Source organism: Myotis lucifugus, unplaced genomic scaffold, assembly GCF_000147115.1.
Source record: "Myotis lucifugus unplaced genomic scaffold, Myoluc2.0 scaffold_194, whole genome shotgun sequence".
Lineage (NCBI taxonomy): Eukaryota > Metazoa > Chordata > Mammalia > Chiroptera > Vespertilionidae > Myotis > Myotis lucifugus.
This window is the reverse complement of record NW_005871242.1, coordinates 1,913,831-1,927,564: the sequence shown is the minus strand read 5'-3', so window position 1 is coordinate 1,927,564 and position 13,734 is coordinate 1,913,831. Positions and strand designations below refer to the sequence as shown.

General features: G+C 41.6%; 1 protein-coding gene across 2 annotated transcripts in view; it reads right to left on the bottom strand.

Moving 5' to 3' along the window:
- Positions 1 to 1,075, bottom strand: part of KAT6A (lysine acetyltransferase 6A) — a 123,887-nt gene extending 122,812 nt beyond the window's left edge. For both annotated transcript variants that reach the window (XM_006097057.3, XM_023760851.1), the window contains exon 1: positions 926 to 1,075. The gene's annotated coding sequence lies outside the window, so the exon portion shown is untranslated. The remainder of the gene's footprint in view (positions 1 to 925) is intronic.
- Positions 1,076 to 13,734: the final 12,659 nt, after the last annotated feature.

Genomic DNA, 13,734 nt, shown 5'->3' with positions numbered 1-13,734 from the left:
CCCCCACCCCTCTCGTGTCTGAGGAGCAAAAGTCCAAATTGTTATTTGTCTTATCACAACCACTAAATCACATTTCATCCAAAGAACCCTCCCTCTACCACCCAGATGATTTGGCGGGGTCTATAATAATATAATTAGGAGAGGTGAGGAGATTATTTTTTAGAATTATAATCATTTTAAATCTCCTCACTCGACTTTTCTAGCGTGTGCGGCGCGGTGCAGGATGATTGTTAGTAGAATAGATGAGAGAGAAACGTAGATCGGCTGTCTCACACATGCCCCCAATTCATGAACAAACGCCGAACCGCGGGATTTGCCGTGATGAGTGCCGGGAAGGGCCGGAGGGCGGGGCGGGATCGGAGGGAAGAGCCGGCCGGGCGGGTCACGTGGGGCCGGTACAAAAGGCCAAAGCTGAAGTGGGAGGAGGACCCGGTGGGGCTGGAGGCCAGCAGCTCCGGGCTCCTTCTCGCCTTTCTCACGCGGCTAGGCCGGCCGGAGACTCGGGAGAGGAGGTGGTGTGTCCCCATTACACAGCTGGGGAGACTGAGGGCGGGAGCACGGGCGGGGTGGTGTCGGTGCGGTCCGGAAATCCGGCGGCCGGGCGGAATCTGAACTCTGGATGGCGGCCGTGTTTACAGTTAGCAGGGCCTCCCTGCCCACTTCGGAGCCCTCGCCCCACTGGCACCGGGACTCCCCCGGAACCCGAGGCCGGGAGCCGGGTGGGCGGGGAGTGGGCAGGTGCCAGGAGGAGGCTGCCTCCCTCCATCCTTCTCCCTCTGCTCGCCTCGCGCACCCCACACACCTCGCTCCTCCCTTCTGTCGGGAACAGAGTGGGTGCGAGGAGAAGCGGGGAGAGGGTAGGAGCTCAGACACCGCGTCAAGCTCTTTGTCAAGTCTGCACAGTGAGAGACTTGTTGGACCTTACCCAGAGTCGTTTTTGTAGCAAACCAGGGTCGGGAGACTTGCACAAGGTCACTCGGCTATCGTGGCACACATCGGAGTTTGCAGCCCGGTCTGTCTCAGGCCAGTGCCCGTCGGTCTGCTCGCCCCGTGCAGCGTTGCTCTTGTCCGAAATGATGGCTGAACCATGAACTGGCACTTTTTTATGGCCCGACTGTCCTCTGCTGGCTGCCTGTGCTTCTTTGTCTTTTCTCTCATCTAGTTTAAACTCCTTGAGGCAGAGATTGAGTCATACTTTTTTTGTGGTTTTTTTTTTGTTTTTTTTTTTTACTGCATTCACTGGAAAGGCCATAAATGACAAATGAAAAGACATACTAAATGCGTAATAACTTTGCGTATGTTTTCCTGCTCCTAGACCTTTATCTGCTTCCTGCATAGACTGTCTCCCCTAACACCTCATTTTATCCCAGTTTTACCTTTTGAAGACCACTCTCTGACTGCCTTAACTTCGATGTTTATAAACTTTTGTTGTATTGACCATTTGCCTCCATCCTTCCCCTTTTTTTACATTTGCATTTACTTTACGTTTACATTACTTTGGCATTTTGTGTGTGGCCTTTGTATATATTTTATTAATATGTTCCCTTGTATATACTGTTCTAGGATGTCTCTTTGCATCTCCATGGCAGTATTGTACAAGCAGTACAAACTCAAAAAACAAAAGAAAGTTGATAGTGAATGAACAATTTTAAGCCATTAAAGAAAGGTGGAATTTCTACACCCTCCCCCCCAACTCAAGTCTTGAGTGTTTATACTTCAACATATACTTTACTATCTCTATAGATTGTCTCTAATTATTAGACTGTCTCTATTCAGTACTAACATAAAAACTTATATGTTTATATGGTGGTCTGGCCAACTCAATATCCTAGCACTGACACTGATAACATAAGTGTGGTGTGATGAGATTTACTGAATCACCCTACTTCCCTGCCCCAGCCCCAAATTAGGAGAGAAATTTGGAGATAGAAGATAATCTATTAGAAAGGATATTTTCCATCCTAGAGTAATCAGACAGATGAATTCTCAAGTAAAGTGGGAGCTATTTGTAATGGAAATACATACAGGAATTTTTTTTAAAAAAAGGTTTTTATTTCCCAAAGAGGACAGATAAAAGCATATTAATAGAAAGAAAATTAGTTCTTCATGTGAGAGTAGTATGTGGTCTTCAAAAGAAAAATAATATGTATAGAGATGATCTGTTTGCCTTTGGATAGATAATTTGGAAGAAAACTAGCCACAATCATTCCTGTGAAAAGACCAAACTGGAAATTAAGCACACAGTAGCAAGAATTTAAAACAATTTGCAACAACAAAGTACAGTTTAGCTTTCCAAACAGCTTCCAAAGAGAGACTTTACTTTACATTTGCATTACTTAGGGCACATTGTAGAGGACTCCTCAAAATAAAAGGTCTGCAACAAAGACAGATTAAAGTCCTCATCTTTTGCATGTTAAGAACAATCCACAGTACTGAAAGGACAGCTTTTCTTGCTTCGAACTTTACAAAGAATTCAGCCCTGCAGAGCTGGCAGCTAAAAGTTACTTCCCTCTTCCACATTTTGCTCTAGGAATCCCTCCCTGCCTTTTCAGTTGTAGTTGGTAACTATATTTTATGCAGTCTAGCTAAGCCTAAAATTGAAAGGTTGTTTATCCTTGTTTCAACAGGAAAAATTTTTAGTCCATTTACATTTAATATAATTACTGCTGTGTTTGGATTTATGCCTGAATATTACTATTTATTTCCTTTTGTCCACTCACTTTATATCCTTTATTTTTTTTGTTTCTTGCCTTATTTTGAATTAATTAAAGTATTTTAAAGCATTAACCTCCTTTGTTAGCTTATTAATTACACATTCTTTTAGAAATCTCAGAGATTGCAATATGTTTGTTTGACTTATTATACTCTAATATAAATGATTGCTTACACTACTTTCCCAAGAATGCTAAAACTTTAGAATAGTATGCTTCCACTACTCTTTCCCTTTTGTGTTTTTTGTTGTCAAGGATTTTAAATTTAAAATATTTTTAAAATTAATTTGAGAGAGAGAGGAAGAGGGAGAGAGAGAAACATCGATCAATAAGTAAAGAAAATAAAAGTCATCTAAATTGGAAAGAAAGAAATGAAACACTTTACTCATAGATGACATGATTTTCTATCTAGGAAATTCTACAGAATCTACAAACAACTAGAATTAATGTTAATCAAGGTTGCAGGATATAAGATCATACATATACAAAAATCAAGTGTAAAATAATCTGATTTTTTAAAATAAGCGAAAGACTTGAATTGACATTTTGCCAGAAAAGATATGCAAATGGCCAATAAACCCATGAAAAGATCCTCAACATCACTAATCATTAGGGAAATGCAAAATCAAAGTCACTATGAAATACCACCCATTAGGATGTCTACTATAAAAAAAACAACAACAACAACCAGCATTGCCCTGGCTGGTGTGGCTCAATTGCTTGCGCGTTCACCCTGTGCACCAAATGGGCAGGCTTGATCCCCAGTAGCGGGTATGCAGGAGGTAGCTGATAGATGTTTCATTCTCATATTGATGTTTCTCTCTCTCCCTCTCCGTGCCTCTCTCTCTCTCTCTCTCTAAAAAGTAATATTTAAAAAAAACAACAGTGTTCATGAGAATTGAAGAAATTTGAATCCTTGTGTATTGTGCATTAATTAGTATGATGGTGTCTCAAAAAAAAAAATTAGAAATACCATAGGATCCAGCAATCCGATTTCTGGGTACATATCCAAAAGAATTGAAAGCAGAGTCTTGCCCTAACTGGTTTGGCTCAGTGGATAGAGTGTCAGCCTGTGGACTGAAGGGTCCCGGGTTCGATTCCGGTCAAGGGCATGTACCTTGGTTGCGGGCACATCCCCAGTAGGGAGTGTGCAGGATGCAGCTGATCGATGTTTCTCCCTCATTGATGTTTCTAACTCTCTATCCCTCTCCCTTCCTCTCTGTAAAAAATCAATAAAATATATTAAAAAAAAAAAGAAAGCAGAGTCTTGAAAAGATGGTTGCACATCCTTATTCATAGCAGCAATTCACAAGAGCCAAGAGGTAGCAACAACCCAAACGTCCATTAATGGATGAGTGGATAAACAAAATGTGGTATGTACACACAATGAAATGTTACTCAACCTTAAAAAGGAAGGAAATTCTGACACATGCTACAGTATGGATGAACCTTGAGAACATTATGTGAACTAAGTGAATAATAAGCCAGTCACAAAAGTACAAAAACTGTATGATACCACTGTATGACTAGGGTAGTAAATTCACAAGGACAGAAAGTCGAATGGTGGTTGTGGGGGGTGGGGGGGAGGAGGTATTGGGGAGTTATTGTTTAATTGCAGAGTTTTAGTCCTGCAAGATTAAAGGAGTCTGGAAGTGGGTGGTGATGATGGTTTCGCAGCAGTGGGAATATACTTGACACCACTGACCTATACATTTAAAAATGGCCCAGTTGGAAATTCTGGTGTCATATTTGTAACTCTACGTTTAAATTTTTGAGGAAATGCCAAATTGTTTTCAAAGTCTCCACCATTTTATGTTTCCACCAGCAACCTGAAACTGCAGTTTACTCTCCATATCCTGACCAGAACTTGTTATTGTTCATCTTTTTTATTTATAGCTATCCTAGTGGGTGTAAAGCAAAACAGTATTGTGGATTTGATTTCCCCTAATGAGTAATGATGTTAAGTATTTTCCATATGCTTAAGAACTATTCACATATCTTTTTTGGAGAAATGTCTGTTCAAATCAATTGTGTATTTTTAAATTGGGTTGCTTTTTCATTGTCAAGTGTTGATGGTGGGGAAGAAATGCTATTTTTTTCCTTCTGTTTGATGGTTTTTTATTGATTTTTAGAGAGAGACAGATATCGATTTGTTGTTTCACTTATTTATGCACTCATTGGTTGATTCTTTTTTTAAAAAATTTTTTATTGATCTCAGAGAGGAACGGAAAGGGAGAGAGAGATAGAAACATCAATGATGAGAGAGAATCATCAGCTATCTTCTGCATGACCCCTACTAGGCATGGAGCCCGCAACCCAGACATGTGCCCTTGACCAGAATCGAACCCAGGACCCTTCAGTCCACAGGCCAATGCTCTATCCACTGAGCCAAAACAGCTAGTGTTCATTAGTTGACTCTTCATGTGCCCTGACTAGGGATTGAACCCTCAACCTTGCCTTATTGGGAGGATGCTCCAACCAACTGAACAACTGAGCCAGGGCGTGTTATAAGAGTTCTTTGTGTTGGGATACAAGTCCATTATCAGATAAATGATTTGCAAATATTTTCTCCCATTTTGTGGGTTGTCTTTTCATTTCTTTTTCTCCCGTTTTATTAAGATACTAGAGGCCCAATGCATGAAATTCGTGCAAGAGTAGGCCTTCACAGCCACAGGGGCTGCCTCGATCCTGAGGCTGCAGCCCCAGCTTCGTCCAGAAGGATGTCTGGTCTAATTAGCATATTATACTTTTATTATTATAGATATGTGCCCTGTCCAGGTAGCTCAGTTGGTTGGAGCATTGTCTGGATACGCCAAGGTTGTGGGTTTAAGCCCTGGTCAAGGCACATGCGAGAATGAGCCAATGAATAAGTGAAACAAATCAATCTCTCTCTCTCTCTCTCTCTCTCTCTCTCTCTCTCTCTCTCTCTCTCCTCTCCTCCCTCTCTCTTCCTCTCTCTCAAGTCAATAAAGAAAAAATAAATAAAAAGAAAAGATATGTGACATATAACAATGTATGAGTTTAAGGTGTACAATGTGATGATTTGATATATGTATATATTGTGAAATGATTGCCGCAATCAAGTTAATTAACACATTCATCACCTCACATAGTTATCTTTTTTTGGTGTGTAGTAAGAATATTTAAGATCGTCTTTACCAGATTTCAAATAGTCTTTTCACTTTCTTGATAGTATCATTTGCAGCACAAAAGTTTTAAATTTTCATATAGTCCAAATGATCAATTTTTGTTCTTTTATTGCTTGTGCCTTTGATGTTGTATCTAAGAAACCATTGCTGAACCCAAGGTCATGAAGATTTACTCCTATGTTTCATTCTAAGAATTTTATAGTATTAGCTATTACATTTAGGTCTTTTATTCATTTTGAGTAATTTTTTAAAATTGATTTTAGAGAGAGAGAGAGCAAAGAGAAAGACATTGATTTGTTGTTCCACTTATTTATGCATTCATTGGTTGATTCTTGTATTTGCCCAAATGGGGGTTTGAACTACATCCTTGGCTTATTGGGATGACGTTCTAACCAACTGAGCTACCTGGCCAGGGTCTTCATTTTGAGTTATTTTGTGTGTGTACAGTGTAAAATAGGGATCCAGGTTTATTCCTTTGCATGTGAATATGCAGTTTTCCCAGCACCATTTTTTGAAAAGGCTACTATTCTTTTTCCATTAAATTGTTTTGGCACCCCATCCAAATTCAATTGATCATAAAAATAAGGGTTTGTGGCTGGACTCTCAATTCTATTCAATGGATCTATTTGTATACCTGTATACCAGTACCATACCATCTTGATTACTGAAACTTTGTAGTAAGTTTTGAAGTTGAAAATTATGAATCTTCCAAGTCTGTCTTTTTGAAGATTATTTTGGCTCTTCTTGATTTCCATGTGTGTTTTAGGATCAGCTTGTCAATTTCTGCAAAGAAACCAGCTGAATTTTTATTAGGATTGAGTTGAATCTGTAGAGCAATATGGTGAGTATTGTCATCTTAATATTAAGTATTTACCATCCATGAACAGGGTAGGTGTTTTCATTCATTGGAATCTTATGAAATTTCTTTCAACAACATTTTGTAGTTTTCAGCATACATCTTACACCTCTTTTATTAAATTTATCCCTGAGTATTTTATTCTTTTATGCTATTGTAAATAGAATAGTTTTTCTTAATTTTATTGTTGCAATGTTCATTTCTAAAGTATAAAAATATGATTGATTTTTGCATATTGAACTTGTGCCCTGCAAACTTACTGAACTCATTTATTAGCTCTAATAGTTTTTAATTTAATTCCTTTAGATTTTTTGATATATGCAAGATCATGTCATCTGTTTTAGTCCTTCTGTTCCAATCTGGGTGACTTATTTTCTTGTGTAATTGCCCTGGCTAGAACCTCCAGTACAATGTTAAAGAGATGTGGTGATAGCAGACATCCTGATCTTTTGTTCCTGATCTTAAACAGGAAGACATGCAGGTTTGTTTGTTTTCTATAGATACCACTTATCAAATTAAGTAAGTTCCTTTCTGTTCTTATTTTGTTGATCATTTTTATCACGAAAGGTTGGCAGATTTTGTCAAATGCTTTATCTGTGTGTATCTATTGGAATGATCAAATGATTTTTGCCCTAAATTCTCCCAATTTGGTGTATTACATTAATTCATTTTCATATCTTAAGCCAACCTGGAGTTTCTAGAATAAATCTCACATGGTCATGGTATATAATTCTTTTTATATGTTGCTGGATTGAGTTTGGTAGTATTTTACTGAGGATATTTGCTCTATATTCCTAAGGCTATTGATCTATAGTGTTTTTTCCTTGCGATATCTTTATCTAGTTTTGGAATCAGGATAGTACTGTCCTTGTTAAATCAAGTGGGAAGTGTTATCTCCTCTTCCACATTTTGGAAGAGTTTGTAAAGGACTGGTATAATTCTTTAAATGTTTGGTAGCATTCATCAATGCAATCATCTGGGCCTGAGTTTTTCTTTATGGGAAGTTTTAAAACTACTAATTCAATCTCTTCACTTGTTAGAGGTCTATTTGGATTTTCTGTTTTTTCTTGAGTCCGTTTTGGTACTTTTTGTCTTTCTAGGAGTTTGTCCATTTCATCTGCTTACCTAATTTAGGTACATACAGTTTTTCATAGTATTCCTTTTCATTCCTTTTTTTTCTGTAAGGTTGGAGTGAGTTTCCCTTTTCATTCCTGATTTTAGTAATTTCGTTCATTTTTTATTGTTCATCTTGCTAAGGGTTTATCAATTTTCTTGATATTTTTTAAGGAGCAAACTTTGCTTTGGTTTATTTCCTCTGTTGTTCTTCTACCCTCTAGTTCATTTATTTTCACTCTTATTTTTGTTATTTCCCTCATGCTTGTTTTGGGTTTAGTTTTCTCTCCTTTTTCCAGTTTCTTTAGTTGGAATATTAAATTATTGATTTGAAATATTTCTTATTTTTTTTAATACAAATGTTTAGTTGGTGACATTAATTTTGATCACCTGGTAAAGTTATTGTCTGTTTTCACCAATATAGAATTCGTATTTTCCTCTTTGCAACTAATAATCAATCTATGGGGAGATACTCTTTAAACTTTCTGTACAGGCTTTCTAGTGAGGTAAACATTTGTACTTTTTTTTTTTAAGGCACAAACTAGCAAGTAAAAGTTTCCATCTGCTTTGATATGTAGTATTTATATGAGCTGTCTAGTATAGCTCATAAGGCACCTCATCTTGGAGTAGATTTTTTTTTTCCCCTGGAACAAATTATTTATTTATTTGTTTGTTTGTTTATTTATTTATTTAAATCCTCACCCGAGGATATTTTTCCATTGATTTTTAGAGAGAGAGGAGAGAGAAGGAAAGACAGAAATTTGATTGGTCGCATCCTGCATGCACCCTGACCATGGCCCTGGGTCGGAGAGGAGCCTGCAAGTGAGGTACGTTCCCTTGACCATAATCAAACCCAGGACTTTTTGGTCTGCAGGCCGATGCTCTATCCACTGAACCAAACCAGCTAAGGCTGGAACAAATCATTTAAGTAGACCTTCTTAATTAGGCACCTAATTGTCCTAAGATAAGGATGTAGCATGGCCGTTTGTTAATGACTTGACAAAGGCTACCTCTCCCAGTACTGCTTGCTCTGATGCCAAGGGGGAAGGAAATCTTGTATAGAGATCCTGATTTCTCTAGGACAGTGGTTCTCAACCTGTGGGTCGCGACCCCTTTGTCGGTCGAATGACCCTTTCACAGGGGTCGCCTAAGACCATCCTGCATATCAGATATTTACATTACGATTTATAACAGTAGCAACATTACAGTTATGAAGTAGCAACGAAAATAATTTTATGGTTGGGTCACAACATGAGGAACTGTATTTAAAGGGCTAGAAGGTTGAGAACCACTGTTCTAGGATATTGACACCCTTGTGCACACATTCCTCCCATCTTGAGGTACAATCTATCCTACCTAATAATAGACAAACATGGTAATTAACCATACCTCCGCTATGCTTCCCATTGGCTAATCAGGGTGATATGCAAATTAACTGCCAACAAAGATGGTGGCCGGCAGCCACGCAGCTAAAGTGAACATGAGGCTTGCTTGCTCCAGTGATGGAGGAAGCCAAGGTTCCCCACCTGCCCGACTCTGAGCTCCGGATGCAACAATGTTGCAATTATAGAAGCTAAACAAACCCCAGATACCTGCTTTCAGCCAGCCCGGGCCTCAGAGCTTAGAGCGCCAGTGATGGCAACAGAGTTTCAATTATAGAAGCTAAACAAACCCCAGATACCTGATTTCAGCCAGCCATGGCCTCAGAGCTGGAGCCGGCTCTCAGCTCCAGTGACAGCTATAGAAGGTAAGTAAATCCCAGAATAAAAAAAAAAAAGAAAAAAAAAAGAGGCTGGGAGCTTCAGTCGCCCGCCAGCCTGAAAACGGCCCTCAGCCCCTCACCCAGACTGGCCAGGCACCCAATGGGGACCCCCCACCCTGATCCAGGACACCCTTCAGGGCAAACCAGCCGGCCCCGACTCGTGCACCAGGCCTCTATCCTATATAGTAAAAGGAGTAATATTAGTCTCCCGGCACTGGGATCAGTGGAGCTGCGAGGCCTCCTGGCACCGGGATCAGCATGACAGGGGGCAGCGCCCAAACCCCTGATCGCCCTGTGGCTCTGTGTGTGACAGGGTGCGGTGCCCCAACCCCCTGATCGCCCTGCTCTGTTCGTGACAGGGGAAGGCGCCCCAACCCCCTGATCAGCCCTGCTCTGTGCCTGATAGGGGGGAGTTCCCCAATCCCCCTGATCGCCCTGTGGCTCTGTGTGTGACAGGGGGGAGTTCCCCAACCCCCTGATCGCCCTGCGGCTCTGTGTGTGACAGGGGGGAGCTCCCCAACCCCCTGATCACCCTGCGGCTGTGTGTTTGACAGGGTGCGGCGCCCCAACCCCCTGATCGGCCCTGCTCTGTGTGTGACAGGGGGCAGCGCCCCAACCCCCTGATCGGCCCTGCTCTGTGTGTGACAGGGGGTGGCGCCACAACCTCCCCATCGACCCTGCCTTGAGTGTGACAGGGGGCGGTGCCCCAACCCCCCAATCGGCCCTACCCTGAGCGTGACTGAGGGTGGCATCGCAACCTCCCTATCCGCCCTGCTCTGTGCATGACGGGGCAGCGCCCCAACTCCCCAATCGGCCCTGCTCTGAGCCTGACCAGGGGCTGCACCTAGGGATTGGGCCTGCCCTCTGCCACCCGGGAGCAGGCCTAAGCCAGCAGGTCGTTATCTCCCGAGGGGTCCCAGACTGCGAGAGGGCACAGGCCGGGCTGGGGGACCCCTCTCCCCTCCCGAGTGCACAAATTTTTGTGCACCGGGCCTCTAGTATATATATAAAAGCCTAATATGCAAAGTGTCCCCTCAGGAATTTGACTGACTGGGCGTTTGATTGCTTGCTATGACATGCGCTGAGCACCGGGGTGGGGAGCATGGAACAAAAGAAGGCCCCAGCCAGCGGTTGGCAGCCGAAGAAGGGAGGCCCTGGCCGGTGGCCTGCAGCCACTAGGGACCCTACCTGTGCACGAATTTTGTGCACTAGGCCTCTAGTGTTAGAATAGTTCAGCTGTATTGAGTCAGGTCTGTCTGAAATCCTTCATCAGAAAAAGTTTTTAAGTGTCCCCAGGCAGTTGCTTCTTATGAGGGACAGGGGAATCAGAACCCAAACCCAGGCTAGATTATCCAGGTGGCAGTGCAACCAGGAGCATTGTCCTGGGAGAGGCTGAACACTCCTCCTGACTAGCCATTCAGGCCTTGTGGGTGAATTTGAGGAACTAAGCCAGAGTGTAGGAATATGAAATAAAAGCCGTACCTAGAGAACCCCAGGCAGGGCATGGGGATCACTAATGGCCCAATCAGAGCCTCTAGTTCTCTCCAATAAGGTGGATTACTATTAATATTAAAGGGACATGGTGAATGTGTGCACTGAACTGGTGCAACTGGTCATTCCAGTTGCACTTTTTTTTTAATGTGGCTACTTTAAATTATTTATTTTTATACCTAGAAGATGATCTTCTTAAGGTAAGATAGAATCCTGAAAGGAATTCTGCTTTTTAAAAACATTTTTATATATTTTTTAATTTATCTTTATTGTTGAAAGTATTATAGATGTCCCCCTTTTTTTCCCATTGACCCCTTCTAGCCCCCCATCCCCAGGCCTTCAATTTTGCTTCTTTTGTTTTACACACATTTATAATCAAATAGGGTCTGCCTGGTTTGGGTCTCCATATTTAACAACACCTGAAGCAACTCTTTAACTTTATAAAATCAAAAGATTGCTTGATGAATAAAGACCACAGGTCTACAGCAATAAGTCTAACTGGAGGGTCTACAAAACATCTAAAAAGCCAACCAAGCCCTGGCAAGTGTGGCTCAGTTGGTTAGGCTTCATCCTATGCACTGAAAGGCTGCCGATTCAATTCCTCATCAGGACACATACCCCAGTAGCAGGCTCCATTCCCGGTAGGGGCATGCAGAAGGCAGCCCATCAATGTTTCACTCTCTGGTTCGTTCTCTCTCTCTCTCTCTCTCTCTCTCTCTCTCTCTCTCTCAAAATCTTTAAAATAAAAGTAAAAAAAAAAAAGAAAGAAAGAAAAATCCAACCAAAATATTAAACTTAGTCATTTAAATAAATGGGCAGGTGCATTTGAAGAATTCAGGTGGAATTCTTTTGATGCCAGGAATGACCTAGCACAAAAGTCCATCTGAAGCTGCTGCATAATGATCCAGAGCCTCTTCCTTGGGGCCCCTGGTAATAGAATTGTGTCTGTGCAGGGTGGGGAGTTCCCCAAACCCCAGTACTCAGCAATGATAAGGCTTTGCTCTAGGAGAATATACCCCTAGATAAGGCAGACTGCAAAAATAATAATTTGCATGTTATCTTTGTGCAGAATTTTTTTTTTTAAGAAATAAAATGCCTCCATTGACATTTTGTGGCTACTAGCTTTTTTTGAGGGTTCCTGGACCAATTTTCACCCTTTGCATGGTGCAGAAAACAATCAGTGTGGATTTTAGTTTAAAGCAGATGAGATCTATAGTGCCCCAGACATCTGGCAGAAGTGAATGCAACATTCCCTGGAGGAATATACCCTCAACCCAGGCCTGGGAGAAATCTGACAGAGAAATTTAAACAAAGATAAGCCAACAACCCCAATCACATAATACACAAGGAAATACACAAGCCATCATGAGGAAGATTCAGCAAAACAAATGAACCAGTCCTAGAAAGACTTCAGTATGGGAATCTATATATATAAAAGGCTAATATGCTAAGTGTCCCTCCAACCGTCCGACCAGTGGCTATGATGTGCACTGACCACCAGGGGGCAGATGCTCAACGCAGGAGCTGCCATGGCGCACACTGGCTATTTACAAAGAAATGGCACTGTGGACCTGGCACGGACAAAGCAACACCCAGCTTCCCACAAGTGGGACACAGGCCCTGCCACCAGCCAAGAGTGATAGCCCACCAAAATGTAGCCAACACTGCCGAGACCCCATGGCGCAAAATGAGGCCCACAGCCCAGCCCAGAAACGGTGGCTATGGGTGCTGGGTAATGATGTCACATAGCAATACCCAGTTTCCTCTCCCTGGCAACTAGCCTCCTTGGAGTTTCTTCAGCCTAGGAACACGACTTGCTTTATAGCCAGGTGCAAACATTTTACACTTCAACCAAATGTCTGTGAAGCATTTTCATGTGCCTCATCTCATTTGATCCTCACAGAAGTCCTGGAGTAGGTAGATAAGAGACTCGGTGGAATCCTATTTTCTATTCCTTAGCCAGAAAATGGAGATTTAGAAAGCTTAGAAACTTGACCCAACTGAAAAGAAGTAAGAAATTGTGGACCTTGAAAATGACTTCAGGTTTTCTCACTGTGCAGAATATAGTCAAACACTGCTGCAGTTAAATATTTCACCCTTTGTTCTCCCTGTGTGATTTACAATAATACAGTAAGTCCTAGGGTTACGTCAGAGATCCATTCCTACAGTGTCATGTAACACGATTTTCGCCATAAGTTGGAACCCACCTACATAAGCACCTACGTCACTCACATGGAGCACATACACAGCAGTAATGAAGTGAAATAGTAAAATAATTTTTAAAGAGAGATAATTCCTGACCTTTACTTGTGGTAAATAAATAATAAAAAACATAAAGCACATATGTACATACGTCGAAATGATGGAACTTTTTTTTTTTATAAATAAATGGGAGATGGCAATGTAACCACGAAATGACGTACATCGAGTCCGACGTAACCCAAGGACTGTCTGTAATCTGCTTCATGTTGATATTTACTGCTGTGTTGCTGACAGTTACCTGAAAGAGAAGGTGGGGTGCTGAACTGGGCTGGAAAAGGTTTAGCTAAATCAGAAAGCAGGTCTAATTAAGCAAGTTTATCTATATACATAAAGCTATCCCTGGCACCAATTGCATGCCTGTGTTTCCATCTATCATTGTCAGTCATGAAT